At 45.5% G+C, this 14,739-nt stretch overlaps 1 protein-coding gene across 2 annotated transcripts in view; it reads left to right on the top strand.

Moving 5' to 3' along the window:
• Positions 1 to 880: 880 nt before the first annotated feature.
• Positions 881 to 14,739, top strand: part of COG2 (component of oligomeric golgi complex 2) — a 62,699-nt gene continuing 48,840 nt past the window's right edge. Inside the window, exons 1-2 of one of the 2 annotated variants that reach the window (XM_070782187.1) lie at positions 881 to 998; positions 7,257 to 7,406. The gene's annotated coding sequence lies outside the window, so the exon portion shown is untranslated. Of the gene's footprint in view, positions 1,297 to 7,241; positions 7,407 to 14,739 lie in introns of both variants that reach the window. The other variant, XM_070782186.1, reaches the window with a different exon arrangement.

Genomic DNA, 14,739 nt, shown 5'->3' with positions numbered 1-14,739 from the left:
AGCTTATGGAGAGAAGGACTACACAGGTGTATGTTAGAGCCAGCAGCTCTGGGCATGGATGATTGGGCAAACCAAGTGAATTGCTCAAGGCTCCTGACATGAAGGAAGAGACTGTGGACAAAGGGATCCCAGGCCTGCAGAGTCAGAGTTCTGATTGCCTGCAGGGGCTGTGGGTGTTAGTGGAGCAGAGACGTGGAGGGGCTGAGATGCCAGCTGCCTGTCCCAAGACTATAGTAGGAGGGAGCAGAGAAGCACGTAGTGTGGCCCATCTTTGTTTCTGGCACGTCTTTCTGTCCAGACACCAGGCTACAGGGCAGACTTGATTCTTGCTTTTTAAATCCGCTTTAGCTATTCTAACTCTTTATTTTTCTACTTCATTTTTTAAAAAAAAGGTATATATATATATATGCACCACTGGAAGTGCTAAAACTTTGTTTTCATTTAACAGTTTGCCATAGACATCTTTCCAATACCTATAGATCTAACTCATTTAAATAACAGCAATAAATCAAAAAGTAAATTGATAGTCTTGTGTTATGTGAATGCACTGAAGATTTACTTAACTGGTCCCCTACTAAGTTTTCTAAATATTGTGTTATTAAATAATGCTGATATCAACATTCTTATTATGTGTATAGTTGCACAAATGTTCCCGCACACCCATTTCTTGTCATCTGACTTTGGTAAAAACTTAAAGACCAATTACATAGTCAAATTTTCAGTCCTTTCCTTTATGTCTTCTGAGCCTTGTTTTTTAATACTTCAGTAACATCTCAACTCTGAAATTACAGAATAAAATGTCTTCCGTGCTTGCTTTCTTTCTGTTTTGCTTTCACTGTTGAGCTTACAGTTCACACAGCCCAGCCCCCTGCAGAATCTCCCTTGCTCAGGTTGGCCTGGGCCTTGCAATCTCGCGGGGAGGGCCTCTCTGCCGCGGCCTCCCGCTCTCCGCCCGCCCTGGGCCGCCTGGGCCCCTCGGCGCCGTGCTGTCCCAAGTGGTGAGTCCTCTCCGAGGCAGAGGCCCCCGGCGAGCTCGGGCGTTCGGGCGGTCGGCGCCGCTGCAGCCTGCCGGCCACGGCGCCTCGTCCCGGGGACGTTCGAACCGGTCGTCGGGCGCCCCCGGCGGCCGCTTTCAGAGCGTTCCTTTCCTTCGGCGACCTTCACAAGGGCTGCGATTCAGCCGGGAAACCCGGCACAGAGCTCCAGAGGCCGGCATCATTGGTGGAGATAACTCCGGTGTTTCGGAGACCTGGGCATGCCTGCTCGTGCTGAAAATTGGGCCTGCAGCACTATGAGGTGGGCCGGCGCCGCGCTGTGGTGGTGGGGTGGCTTCTCGCTCGGGTCGACCAGCATCTCCCCGCGCCCCTTCATCCTCCGGGGCCTCGGAGCGGGCAGGGAGAGGGTCTTTCGCGCCAGAGCGCTTGTGGCTCGGCGGCCGTGCTCCTGGGTCACCGTTTAGGGCGTTCATTTCCCCTCCGCGGTACACCCGCTCTAGGCTCCGGGGCTTGGCCAGCCGGCCTGAGTCCGTGCTTGGAGTGGTCGTTCCTGGGCGCGTTCTGCTCCCGCTTGACGAGCATGCAGGCTTGCGTGGTGAAGCCGGGCCATGTTTCTAAGAGCTGTAGAGCGATCGGGAAGTTTCCTTTGCCCGCGGGTACCGCTTAGCCCGCGACTGAGTGACCGTGCCGCGAGCGGTGTCCTGGGGCTACATTGTCCAGTTTTCCCGTCTCGGCTGGGAGTGGCCATGTGTCTACGTCGGCCGTCCCTGGATCCCGGCCCTCCTCCCTTAGAGTAGGGACGTGCCGAACGCGTGGAACAAGGTGGCGCTGGCCTGCGCGCCCGGCCGGCACCGCGTTCCCCGTGCCCGCGTCTTCGCCGCCTGGGGTTCAGGTCCGACCGGGGCCGGGAAGGGGGTAGCTGCTCCACGACGGACACTTTCTCCAAGCTCTTCGATCGTCCGCATGCCGTGCTGCGTTTTCGTGGGGACCACCTATGGTCCCTTCTGTTCCCCTTGAGGCCGCTGCGGTTGTGTGGACCCCACGCACACGAGTCTTTTCAACGTGGTTGACAACAGGGAACGCGGCGGGCGAGCAAGGACGTCGCCCAATGCGCGGCTCCAGTCCTGCCTGTGCTCGGCGGTCAGAAGCGCCAAATGTTTGTGAGAGTGTACGGTGAGGGTCCTGGGGAAACGGAGCCTGGCGCGGTCTTCAGTCTCAGAAGAGCCTCTGAACACACGTGAAAGGGAGGACGCGGGCGAGAAATGTAACCTGCTGCGTACTCGGAGGGAACGAACGTGGGGTAGTGGTGATGCTGTACCTTCTCCCTACGATCCGAATTTGTCCCGGTGGCATTCACGCTTTGATTGTAGCTGGGCCGCCAACAGGTCGACCAGATGGCCAGACAACTTCGGTACTTTATAATTTACTGTAGTAGGTTTTAGTGGAAAGAAGATAATGATAACCCACTCCAGTACTCTGGCCTGGAAAATCCCATGGACGGAGGAGGCTGGTAGGCTGCAGTCCGGGGATCTCTGAGAGTCGGACATGACTGACTTGACTTTCATGTATTGGAGAAGGAAATGGCAACCCATTCCAGTGTTCTTGCCTGGAGAATCCCGGAGACGGGCGAGCCTGGTGGGCTGCCATCTATGGGTTCGCACAGAGTCGGACACAACTGAAGCGACTTAGGAGCAGCAGCAGGTTTTAGTAGATCAAAGTACTGAAATCTATAACCATGAAAATTACTATTATCGTTGTTGACGTTACTGTAATTATTACCGTTGTCTGTAATTATAAAGTTTATCCACAGAACAGCTGCTCAGTTGAAGGTGACCAAAGAGGAGTTTCAGTATGTCTAAATATTTGTTTCAAAGCAGAGGGAACTCTACAACCCACGAGGCCATAACCCCCAGCAATCATTCTGGCAATCCACACCCCCAAACTGCTGCAATAGGCCTCAAGGTCCGGTCTGGGTCAGTGACTGTTTCCTTCTGTATCCTTTCCAATTAGAAACAAATCGGTGAGAACAGGTTCCTCTAAGCAATCCCATGGGCGCCCCTCTTCCCATGAGCCTGCTTCCAGCTTCCTTACATCACAAGCTCCAAGCAGGACGTGCCTTCCTGTTTTGCTACGGCTCTTATGCGTACCCCTAGTCTCAGCCTAATGCAAGTGGTGCTGGCTGACCCCTCGCAATGCAAATAGTAGCTGCTCAATGCACTTACTGATCTGTATTTTTAAATCTTCATAAACATGGTAATGGAAGGATATTGAGTTAGAAACACGTGTGACATTGTTAACGATTTCCTTACTATTTAGACATTACATATAGGGCTCCTTATAACTTTTCCATCCTAAAACTAAAGTTATTCAAGGAGGGGAGAGAGGCTCCAGAAGCAAGTGATATACATATATATAAATAATTATGGATAATTTGCATTGTTGTATGGCAGAAACCAACACAAAATGGTAAAACAATTTTCCACCAATTAAAAAAAATTTTTTAAAGAATACTAAAGCTATTCGAATGCCTTTTGATTGCAAAGACATATTTCCACATTACTTTTTTTACTTTTTTAGTAGAATTCTAAAATTGTCATGACAAGAGGTTTATTGACATCTTTAAAAATTGCTTTCTAGAAACATATACATTTATGTATATGTGTACTGCTCACTAGCCTTCAGTTAATTGCCATACTTTGAAAAAAATAATATGGAAGGAATTGTTTTATTTTTTGCTTGTGAGACCAATATTTTCTGTTTTTGTGTTTTTATTCATTATGGAATCTCACCTGTGTGTCCTCAGATTGATATTCGATAAAGACTCAAAGGGATCATTAAGCAGTTGTGGAACTTTTTCTCTGAACAGCTCATTCCTCTTTGATGCCCTGCACACAGATTATAGCCTCCCTGGCCTCCCAACTCACCAGTGTTCTCAATTCAGATTTTTGCCAGAATGTTTATGGTTCCTCTACCTGCAGCTGCAGCGTGAAAACCGCCTGAAGGCAGAGAGCGGCGGAGTCATAAGGTTGATGTGTGTGCTCACCTTCACTCGAGGAACCTAGCCCTGGAGCCTAACACTGCCTGCTGTTCAGGGTCTGAGAACCGTTTCCTATTTTGTTCAGCTTTCTAATTCCCAATGGTAGGTGAGCAAGTCTAGACACTGTTCCTCTTATTGCTGCAGGAAGAGGAACCCTTTCCAGGGCCCTAGAGTGGGCTCACACGTGCTGACAAAGCAAGAGACCTGATTGGGAAGGGCAGGCAGGAGGACAGCAGCAGGGCGAGGAAGCCCAGGGGACTTCTCTGCCATGTGACCTGCAGTCTCAGGTTTTATGATGATGAGGTTGGTTTCCAGGATGTCTCTGGCCAAGAATTCTGACTCAAGGTTCATTTCATGTATTTTGTTCAGCTCTCTAATTACCAGTTAATATTGGTGAGGAAGTCCAGACACTCTTTGTATTTATTTGGAAGCAGAAATCAAATTTTATTTTAAGAGAAAATTATACTTTTGCATCAATAATTTAAAATCACCTAACCACACATGCTTGAAAGGTGTCTTTTGTTTCATATTCTTTGTTTTGCTCCTGAACATGTTAAAATAAAATGAAGTATCAGGAGACACACTTAGATGGCTTTCCCCACCCCCTAGAAGAACTTTGTGCCAATAAATCCTGGGTAAGGTCTTAGGAGTCTCTGAATTTGAATCCTTCAGGTACTATCAAGTCACTGTGGCAATTTTTGCTCCTGTTTTCATAAGATCTGTTGGTGTAATAAGTCACACTAAATTTTCCCACAGCTTATATTGTGGAGAATTTTTTTTTTTCCCTGAATCCCAGTGTCCATCTTCCTTTTCAGCCACTAGCAGTTCATTGTGCTCTAAAGTGTGCAGTTCACTATCTCTGGATTGGCTTGAGGTGACCACCTGTGTGACACCTGGCAGCTCATGTCACATTTCTAATCCATGAATTAGAATTAAAGGGACTTTAAGGCTTTTACATTCATTACTCAATAAATACTTATCAACTGAGAATTGTAATCACTGGAGGCACATTAATAAATGGAATAGATATGGACCCTGCCCTCATGTGGCTTTCTGGAGTACACAGACTCTTATAAATAAAATTTTTAATTGGGGAAAAAGTTTTGATTAGCATTATAAACACACACACACACACAACTGAGCTTTCCAGGTGACTCAGTGGTAAAGAATCCACCTGCCAAGCAGGAGACATGGGTTCAATCTCTGGGTCAGGAAAATCCCCTGGAGAAGAAAATGGCAACCCACTCCAGTATTCCTCCCTGGGAAATCCCATGGACAGAGGAGCCTGGCAGCCTGCAGGCCCTGGGGTCGCAGGAGTCAGACATGACTTAGTGACTAAACAACAACACTGATGGAAAACATCAGGGTCACGAGGGATGGTAAAGGGGAAACACCAGCATTAGACAGGCTGGTCCAAGAATGCCCATCCCAGAGGTTAATATCTGAGCTGCCATCCAGATGAGCAGAAAACAGCGGCCACTTTAAGCTCTAGGACAACGGCATTCTAGGAGAGGGAAGAGCAGGGACAAGGGCCCTGAGATGGGCACCAACTTGGAGGGTGGAAACATATGGGGGCTGAGTTGACATGAGTGAGCGCACACGCGGTGAAGGGGAGGGGGGCGGGGCGGGGGGCGGAGTCAGTGCTAGCTCAGTGCTGCCAGTCCCTGATCCCGGGATTTGATCCTGCTCTGAATACTTCTCACATAAATACAGCACATTGATGCCATGTGCCCACACAGATGGATGACGCAGGGCCCCGGCGGTCAGACAGAGTGCATGCAGTAGTCAAGGCACCAGCAAGATCACAGGATCTGAGATCAGCAGAACCTTGATGATACCACAGAGCCTATTTTAAACTCAGGAGACTGAGGAGCAATTTTTGTAGTCTTGGCCAGTATGAACCAAAATGAATTTATTTCTACAGTTTGCAGAACTGTTGCCTCAAAAAAAAAAGTTGGGATTTTCATAAATTTATGTAGAAAAAAATACATAGAACCCATGCCTAGAAGTCCTACTTCCAAGGGAGAAAGCCAGCGGGAAAACTGCTTGGAAAGTTTAAGGAATGTGACTTTTAATTATAAAAGAGAAAGACACTAAAAGACAAGAAAAGTTCAGAGACAGAAGGGGTTGATCCAAAGCCGGCAGGCTTTGTCCTGGTGAAAAACCCAGCATACAGCACACTTCCTCACCTTGCTGGGTTTATTCCTACCATGCTTTCCCATGGACTGTAGCCCGCCAAGCTCCTGTGTGCATGGAATTCTCCAGGCAAGACTACTGGAGTGGGTTGCCATTTTCTTCTCCAGGGGGTCTTCCTGACCCAGGGATCAAACCCGTGCCTCCCGCATTGCAGGCAGATTCTTTACGACCCGAACCACCAGGGAAGCCATTGCACTTTACATGGTGCCAATTTAAAATTCAGTTTAAGTAATATTTTTCAGGTTAAGTAATTCCTAAGACCCAAATAGCTCCCCCCTGATGTTATCTGCACACTGGCACATGTAGTATGAAAGAACCCTCTCTTCCCTGAAGACCTCCAGTCACCAGCCTTTTCCACACGTGTCTCCTATCACATCTGTCCACCGGTGTCATGGGCTCTCTGCCCAACTCTGCACAGAACTGTTGCTGATGGCATCTCTTTTAGGCAGGGAGTCATTCTGTCAGCCATCACCTAAACTTCAACGTCCTCCCGTCTGAGATTGTATTTCTATGTTCCTTAAAAGAACATTTTAACAAAATCTTGATTTGAACATGAGTGGGTTTTACCTACCGATTTTATCTGTCTTTTATTGTATACTATGGTCTGATTCTGCCCTTGGTCTCTCATGAAACAACTTGCCAGGACTTATTAATGACTTGTGATCCCGTTTTCCATTTACCGCCACCCTTCTGTGGCACAAGCTTCTGTGACACGTCCTTATTGCCATGATGCTCCGCTTCCTTTTGGAATGCCCGATGTTGCCTTCCTGCCTCTCTGCTGCGTCCTTTCCCGTGTGTGTCTCTCCCTGGCACTCACAGCAGGTTCACAGCAGACTCACTCACACGATCTTCCCTTTGGAGTCCCTGCCTCCCATTTTAGCTGTGATATTTGGGGACAAATTCCCAAGTATGTATCTCCAACCAAGACTCCTGCTCCCACGTGTGGGCTCTGTAGAATCTTCACCTGAATAATTACTGTGGATCAAACTTAATATACCTTTCCTTCTCCCCAGTTATACCCCTTACAGACACTCCCTCTCTCCTGGGCATCAGGCTCCCTGGTTCAGATCATCCATGACCCATTTCTCTACACTCAAGGAGTTATCTGGCCACGTTGGCTCCAGCTCTAATGGAGTGAGTTGAGCAGTGATGGACCCAGAGAAGAGTGGAGAAAACAGGTACGTACCCGGTGAGGTTGTAACTACACTGAGAATAAAGGGCAGTGCTGATGATAGGAAAGACTATAGAGGGTTTCTGAAGGTTAGAAAACGTTGGAAAGCAGTTTTAAACACAGGTAGGGGAGTGGTGTGATGGAGAAGTTGCAGTTTAAAGAGAAAGGCTCATTGCTGGCTCAGAAGGATCTTACTGGTAGCATCTTATCAAATGCTCTCTCTGTTACAAATACTCCAGGTTACAAATCCTTTGGAAATATATCATACACATTTGCTAGCAGCAGAATAACACAGGTCAAAGTTCTACGTTACAGCATTGTTTGTAATATAAACAGATTGTTGCATATCAGTGTTCATCCCACTGTGGATGGGCAAAGTGTATTATAATACTACGTCATCCACTCAGTGCACTGCTCTGCAGGAAATTATGTCCTGATAGAGGACAATTTCCAAGGCATTGTCAAATAAATAAAAGCAACATGTAACAAAACACCATGCTTAATATACCACTATTTGTGTTTTGAATTAGGGCATGAAGGAGAAATATATTTTCGTGTTTGCTTATAAGGAACTCTAGAAGGATCTGTAAGAAACAAAATACTACCTGTGGAGGCAGATGGCCCTGGACACACAGGCTAAATGAGAGAAGGAACAGATTAAGGCGAAGTGTATTTTCAGTATCTTGAATCATGTACCTGTATTATAACCTCTTTGGAATTTTCAATAAATTGAATTTTTTTAAAACTTCCAAAGAATAAAATGCATTTTACTGTTTTTATTTTACTATATTATTTTACTGTTTTTACCAACTGAATGATTTTCTGGTTGTTTTACCATGGTTGCTGTTTGGCTTCTCTAAAATGTCTGTTCATGAGTCTTTTCTGGTGGTTTTGACGTTTTTATTTTAACTTTGGTAAGAAACAAAGAAAAAGATTTTTCTCAACACCCTAGATAGTTCGTCCTTTTCTTTTTTCCTCCTTTCAGATACTTTATATACTTTGTGGGTTTTGGCACCATTTTCATAACTTTTATTTGCAAGAAAGAGGATAAAGCTGTGCTAGTTTGCTAGGGTTGCCAGAATAGAATATCACAGACCGAGGCTTAAATAATAGAATTTCACCAGGGTATCCCATCTGGCTGCGCTCAGCTGCTCAGAGCTCTCCCTTACTGTGCTATTGTGTCATGTCAGCAGTTATGTCTCCTCTTTGTTACTGATTTTAGTTGTCTTTTTTCTTAGTCAATATAGCTAAAGATTTGTTTCTTATGTTAACCTGGTTGAAGTAACTTTTGTTTAAAATTGATTTCTTTGGTTTTCCTCTTCTGTATAATTATCTGAGAGCTAATCTTTATTATTTTCATTCCTCCTTCTAGCTTTGAGCTTGGTTTGCTCTCCCTTTTCTGCCTAGATGTAAAGATAGGTTGCTTATTTGAGCTTTCTTTTTCATGTATGCATTAACAGATTTATATTTCATTGTTGGTGATGTTTTTGCAGAATCCCATACATGTTGGTATGTTCTGTTTATATTTTGATTTGTCTCCAGGTGTTTCTAAGTTCCTTTTTTTATTAGTATTATTTTTTAGCCTACTGGTTATTTAAGAGTGTGTTTAATCTTCACATAACTGTGGATTTTCCCACTTTTCCTTCTACTATTAACTTCGTTTCATTGCATTGTGACAGGAAAAAGTTCCTTTGTATGATTTGAGTGTATTTAGAGTAGACTTATTTTCTGGCCTAACATATGGTCAATTTTGGAGAATGTTCCCCGTGCACTTGTGAAAAGTATGGAATCTTCTCTGCCCGGGTCACACGGTGCCCTAGCTGCATGGTTCTCAGGGGTCACCTCTCACGGTCGGGCGCGACTGTTGGGTCAATCGGCCATTTTCGTGCATTAGTCACACGGGGAGATCACTGGGACAAAAGGGATGCCTTTCTGTCAGCCGGTGACTCTCAGTACCCCTTTCTATGGCAGATAGGCTAAGAGTGAGCTCTGGTACGTCCTCGGAGCCTCTCTCAGAGTCACCCCTTGGCTACATTCTCAGAAACTGGAAAATTTAACCCTGCAAAAGGCCTGGCCCAAATACAAACTCAGTTCAGTTCAGTTGCTCAGTCGTGTCCGACTCTTTGTGACCCCATGGACTGCAGCACGCCAGGCCTCTCTGTCCATCACCAACTCCCAGAGCTTACTCAAACTCATGTCCATTGAGTTGATGATGCCATCCAACCATCTCATCCTCTGTCGTCCCCTTCTCCTCCTGCCCCCAATCCCTTCCAGCATCAGGGTCTTTTCCAAAGAGTCAACTCTTCGCATGAGGTGGCCAAAGTACTGGAGTTTCAGCTTTAGCATCATTCCCTCCAAAGAAATCCCAGGGCTGATCTCCTTCAGAATGGACTGGTTGGATCTCCTTGCAGTCCAAGGGACTCTCAAGAGTCTTCTCCAACACCACAGTTCAAAAGCATCAATTCTTTGGCACTCAGCCTTCTTAATAGTCCAACTCTATGTTCATTCTTGCTGTTGTAGCCACACGTTCTGTGAAACAAACTCACTCAGAAGGACAATGCAGATAGTGGAGGGCAGTTTATTACACTGGCGGGCCCAAGGCAGAGTCTTCTCTTAGCCTAGGACCCTGACCAGTTTTTCTGAAAACCTTATATACTCTAAGTGTACGTGTCCAAACTCACCTCCCCAAATTCCCTGAAACTAGTCTGAACAAAGCAAAAGAAAGATACAATCAAAGTTAACCCGTGATTCATAAACCTTAAGCTTAGGTAGTTAACAGCGGGCAATTATCAATAGGCCTGTGGTCATACCCCAATAAGCATAATAGAATTTATGACTCTATTCGGTTACACAGATAATTAGGGTATTCTTTGGGCAACAGAGAGTCTAGGTACAACCCCTGGGGCTCTTCCATACAGGGGGCCTGGTTTTCCAGTTGGCTTGTCGTTTCCATAGATACTGGGAATATAGCTCAAAATCCACGGTCCGACCCAAGATGGAGTCCTGCTTTCAAGATGGAGCCTGTTCTGTCTGTTTCCTCCTTAATTGCCATCTCCTGTTTGACCACTTCCAATTTGCCTTGATTCATGGACCTAACATTCCAGGTTCCTATGCAATATTGCTCTTTACAGCATCAAACCTTACTTCTGAGACCAGTCCCATCCACAACTGGGTGTTGTTTTTGCTTTGGCTCCATCTCTTCATTCTTTCTGGAGTTATTTCTCCACTGATCTCCAGTAGTATATTGGGCACCTACCAACCTGGGGAGTTCATCTTTCAGTGTCCTATCTTTTTGCCTTTTCACAATGTTCATGGGGTTCCCTAGGCAAGAATACTGAAGTGGTTTGCCATTCCCTTCTCCAGTGGACCACATTCTGTCAGACCTCTCCACCATGACCCATCCCTCTTGGGTGGCCACACAGGGCATGGCTTAGTTTCATTAGGTTAGACAAGGCTGTGGTCCATGTGATCAGATTGGCTAGTTGTCTGTGATTGTGGTTTTCAATCTGACTCCCCTCTGATGGAGAAGGACAAGAGGCTTATGGACACTTCCAGATGGGATAGACTGACTGAGGGGGGAACTGGGTCTTGTTCTGATGGCCAGGGCCATGCTCAGTAAATCTTTAATCCATTTTTCTATTGATGGCTGGTGCTGTGTTCCCTCTCTGCTATTTACCTGGGGCCAAATTGCCAACATCCGCTGGATCATCAAAAAAGCAAGAGAGTTCCAGAAAAACATCTATTTCTGCTTTATTGACCATGCCAAAGCCTTTGACTGTGTGGATCACAACAAACTGGAAAAATCTGAAAGAGATGGGAATACCAGACACTTGAGCTGCCTCTTGAGAAACCTGTATGCAGGTCAGGAAGCAACAATTAGAACTGGACATGGAACCACAGACTGGTTCCAAATAGGAAAAGGAGTACATCAAGGCTGTATATTGACACGCTGCTTATTTAACTTCTATGCAGGGTACATCATGAGAAACGCTGGGCTGGAAGAAGCACAAGCTGGAATCAAGATTGCTGGGAGAAATATCAATCACCTCAGATATGCAGATGACACCACCCTTATGGCAGAAAGTGAAGAGGAACTAAAAAGCCTCTTGATGAAAGTGAAAGAGGAGATGAAAAAGTTGGCTTAAAGCTCAACATTCAGAAAACGAAGATCGTGGCATCCGGTCCCATCACTTCATGAGAAATAGATGGGGAAACAGTGGAAACAGTGTCAGACTTTATTTTGGGCTCCAAAATCACTTCAGATGGTGACTGCAGCCATGAAATTAAAAGACGCTTACTCCTTGGAAGGAAAGTTATGACCAACCTAGACAGCATATTCAAAAGCAGAGACATTACTTTGCCAACAAAAGTCCATCTAGTCAAGGCTATGGTTTTTCCAGTAGTCATGTATGGATGTGAGAGTTGGACTGTGAAGAAAGCTGAGCACTGAAGAATTGATGCTTTTGAACTGTGGTGTTGGAGAAGACTCTTGAGAGTCCCTTGGACTGCAAGGAGATCCAACCAGTCCATTCTGAAGGAGATCAGTCCTGGGTGTTCATTGGAAGGACTGATGCTGAAGCTGAAACTCAATACTTTGGCCACCTCATGCGAAGAGTTGACTCATTGGAAAAGACTCTGTTGCTGGGAGGGATTGGGGGCAGGAGGAGAAGGGGACAACAGAGGATGAGATGGCTGGATAGCATCAGCGACTCGATGGACATGAGTTTGGGTGAACTCTGGGAGTTGGTGATGGACAGGGAGGCTTGGCATGCTGCGATTCATGGGGTCACAAAGAGCCGGACACGACTGAGCAACTGAACTGAACTGACTGAAACTATGGTGGAGGTAATGATGATAATGGTCACCTCTCAAAAGATCCCATGCATATACTGCTACACTCAACGTCTCCGACCCTGCAGCAGGCCAACACCAACCCACGCCTCCACCGAAAACTCCTGGATACCCACAGACATGTCCAGGACAGTCTCTTGTGGTGTCATTGCTCCTTTCTTGTGGGTCCTGGTGCACAAGGTTCCGTTTTGCTGTCCAGGGGTCTATTTCCTAGTCTGGTGTAAGTTCTGGCAGCTCTATGGTGGGGTTAATCACAACGTCCTCAAGAGGGCTTATGCCATACCCAAGTCTGCTGCACCCAGAGCCCCTATCCCTCTGGCAGACCACCGCTGACCTGTACGTCCACACAAGACGCTCAAACACTGGAGATTGCAACAGTTTTCAAATCATTAATCACATAATCACACTCTCTTTGGCATACATCTTCAGTATTGTAATATAGTCTTCTATTAGAACCTGACAGCAATCTCCTTTAAGATTGCCTAAGACATCACCACACATTTTTTTTTTTTTTTGGATGTATTTCACATCAGTCTCCATCATAGTGAACATGTTTGGTTCAGCTTGACTATTTCACATAATATGCCCCCATCTCTGCCTCCTAGAATGAGTACATATTTTCCAGTGTAATCTTCTTTGCCACTGTCCATGATACCCTGAAAAGTGAAAAATGAAAGTGGTTCAGTCATTTCAGACTCTTTGTGACCCCATGGACTATACAATCCATGGAATTCTCCAGGCCAGAATACTGGAGTGGGTAGTCTTTCCCTTCACCAGGGGATCTTCCCAACCCAGGTCTCCTGCATTGCAGGAGGATTCTTTACCAGCTGAACCACAAGGGAATCCCACAATGATAGCCTGGGGTATATGCCAAATCACTTTCCACCAAATTAACATCCCCATTGAGGATAAGAATATTTCCAAATAGTTTTATTTTTTCATTTTTTTATTAATTTATTTTTTTATTAAAGGATACTTGCTTTACATAATTTTGTTGTTTTCTGTCAGATCTCAACATGAATCAGCCATAGGTACACATATAACCCCTCCCTTTTGAACCTCCCTCCCATTTCTCACCCCATCTCACCCTTCTAGACTGATACAGTGCCCCTGTTTGAGTTTCCTGAGCCATAGAGCAAATTCCCATTGGCTATCTATTTTACATACTGTAATGTAAGTTTCAATTACCATATGTAATGCATGAAATTCTCCAAGCCAGACTTAAACAATACATGAACTGTGAAATGCCAGATGTTCGAGCTGGGTTTAGAAAAGGCAGAGGAGCCAGAGATCAAATTGCCAACATCCACTGGATCATTGAAAAAGCAAGAGAGTTCCAGAAAAACGTCTACTTCTGCTTTATCAACTACACCAAAGCCTTTGACTGGGTGGATCACAACAAACTTTGGAAAATTCTTTATGGAATGGGAATACCAGACCACCTGATCTGCCTCCTGAGAAATCTGTATGCAGGTCAGGAAGCAACAGTTAGAACTGGACATGGAACAACAGACTGGTTCCAAATCAGGAAAGGAGTACACCTTGCTTATTTAACTTATATGCAGAGTACATCATAAGAAACGTTGGTCTGGATGAAGCACAGGCTGGAATCAAGATTGCTGGAAGAAATATCAGTAACCTCAGATATGCAGATGACACCACCCTTACGGCAGAAAGTGAAGAGGAACTAAGAAGCCTCTTGGTGAAAGTGAAAGAGAAGAGTGAAAACGTTGGCTTAAAACTCAACATTCAGAAAACTAAGATCAGGGCATCTGATCCCATCACTTCATGGCAAATAGATGGGGAAACAGTGGCAGACTTTATTTTGGGGGCTCCAACATCACTGCAGATTGTGACTGCAGACATTAAATTAAAAGACGCTTAGTCCTTGGAAGAAAAGTTATGACCAACCTAGACAACATATTAAAATAGAAACATTACTTTGCCAACAAAGGTCTGTCTAGTCAAAGCCATGGTTTTTCCAGTAGTCATGTATGGTTGTGAGAGTTGGACCATAAAGAAAGCTGAGCACTGAAGAACTGATGTTTTTCAACTGTGGTGTTGAAGAAGACTCTTGAGACTGCAAGGAGATTCAACTAGTCCATCCTAAAGGAAATCAGTCCTGAATACTCATTGGAAGGACTGATGTTGAAACTGAAACTCCAATACTTTGGCTACCTGATGTGAAGAACTGACTCATTTGAGAAGACCCTGATGCTAGGAAAGACTGAAGGCTGGAGGAGAAGGGGACGAAAGGATGAGATGGTTGGATGGCATCACTGATTCAATGGACATGAGTTTGAGTGAACTCCAGGAGTTGGTGATGGACAGGGAGGCCTGGTGCTGCAGTCCATGGGGTCGCAAGGAGTCAGACACGACTGAGCAGCAGAACTGAACTGACTGAATGTACTTTTCCATGTTACTCTTGCCATACATCTCACCCTCTCCTCCCCTCTCTCCATGTCCATAAGTCTGTTCTCTATGTCTGT

Source organism: Bos indicus, chromosome 28 (assembly GCF_029378745.1).
Source record: "Bos indicus isolate NIAB-ARS_2022 breed Sahiwal x Tharparkar chromosome 28, NIAB-ARS_B.indTharparkar_mat_pri_1.0, whole genome shotgun sequence".
Lineage (NCBI taxonomy): Eukaryota > Metazoa > Chordata > Mammalia > Artiodactyla > Bovidae > Bos > Bos indicus.
Note: the sequence above shows the minus strand (reverse complement) of the source record. Positions and strands in the feature narration are given on the sequence as shown.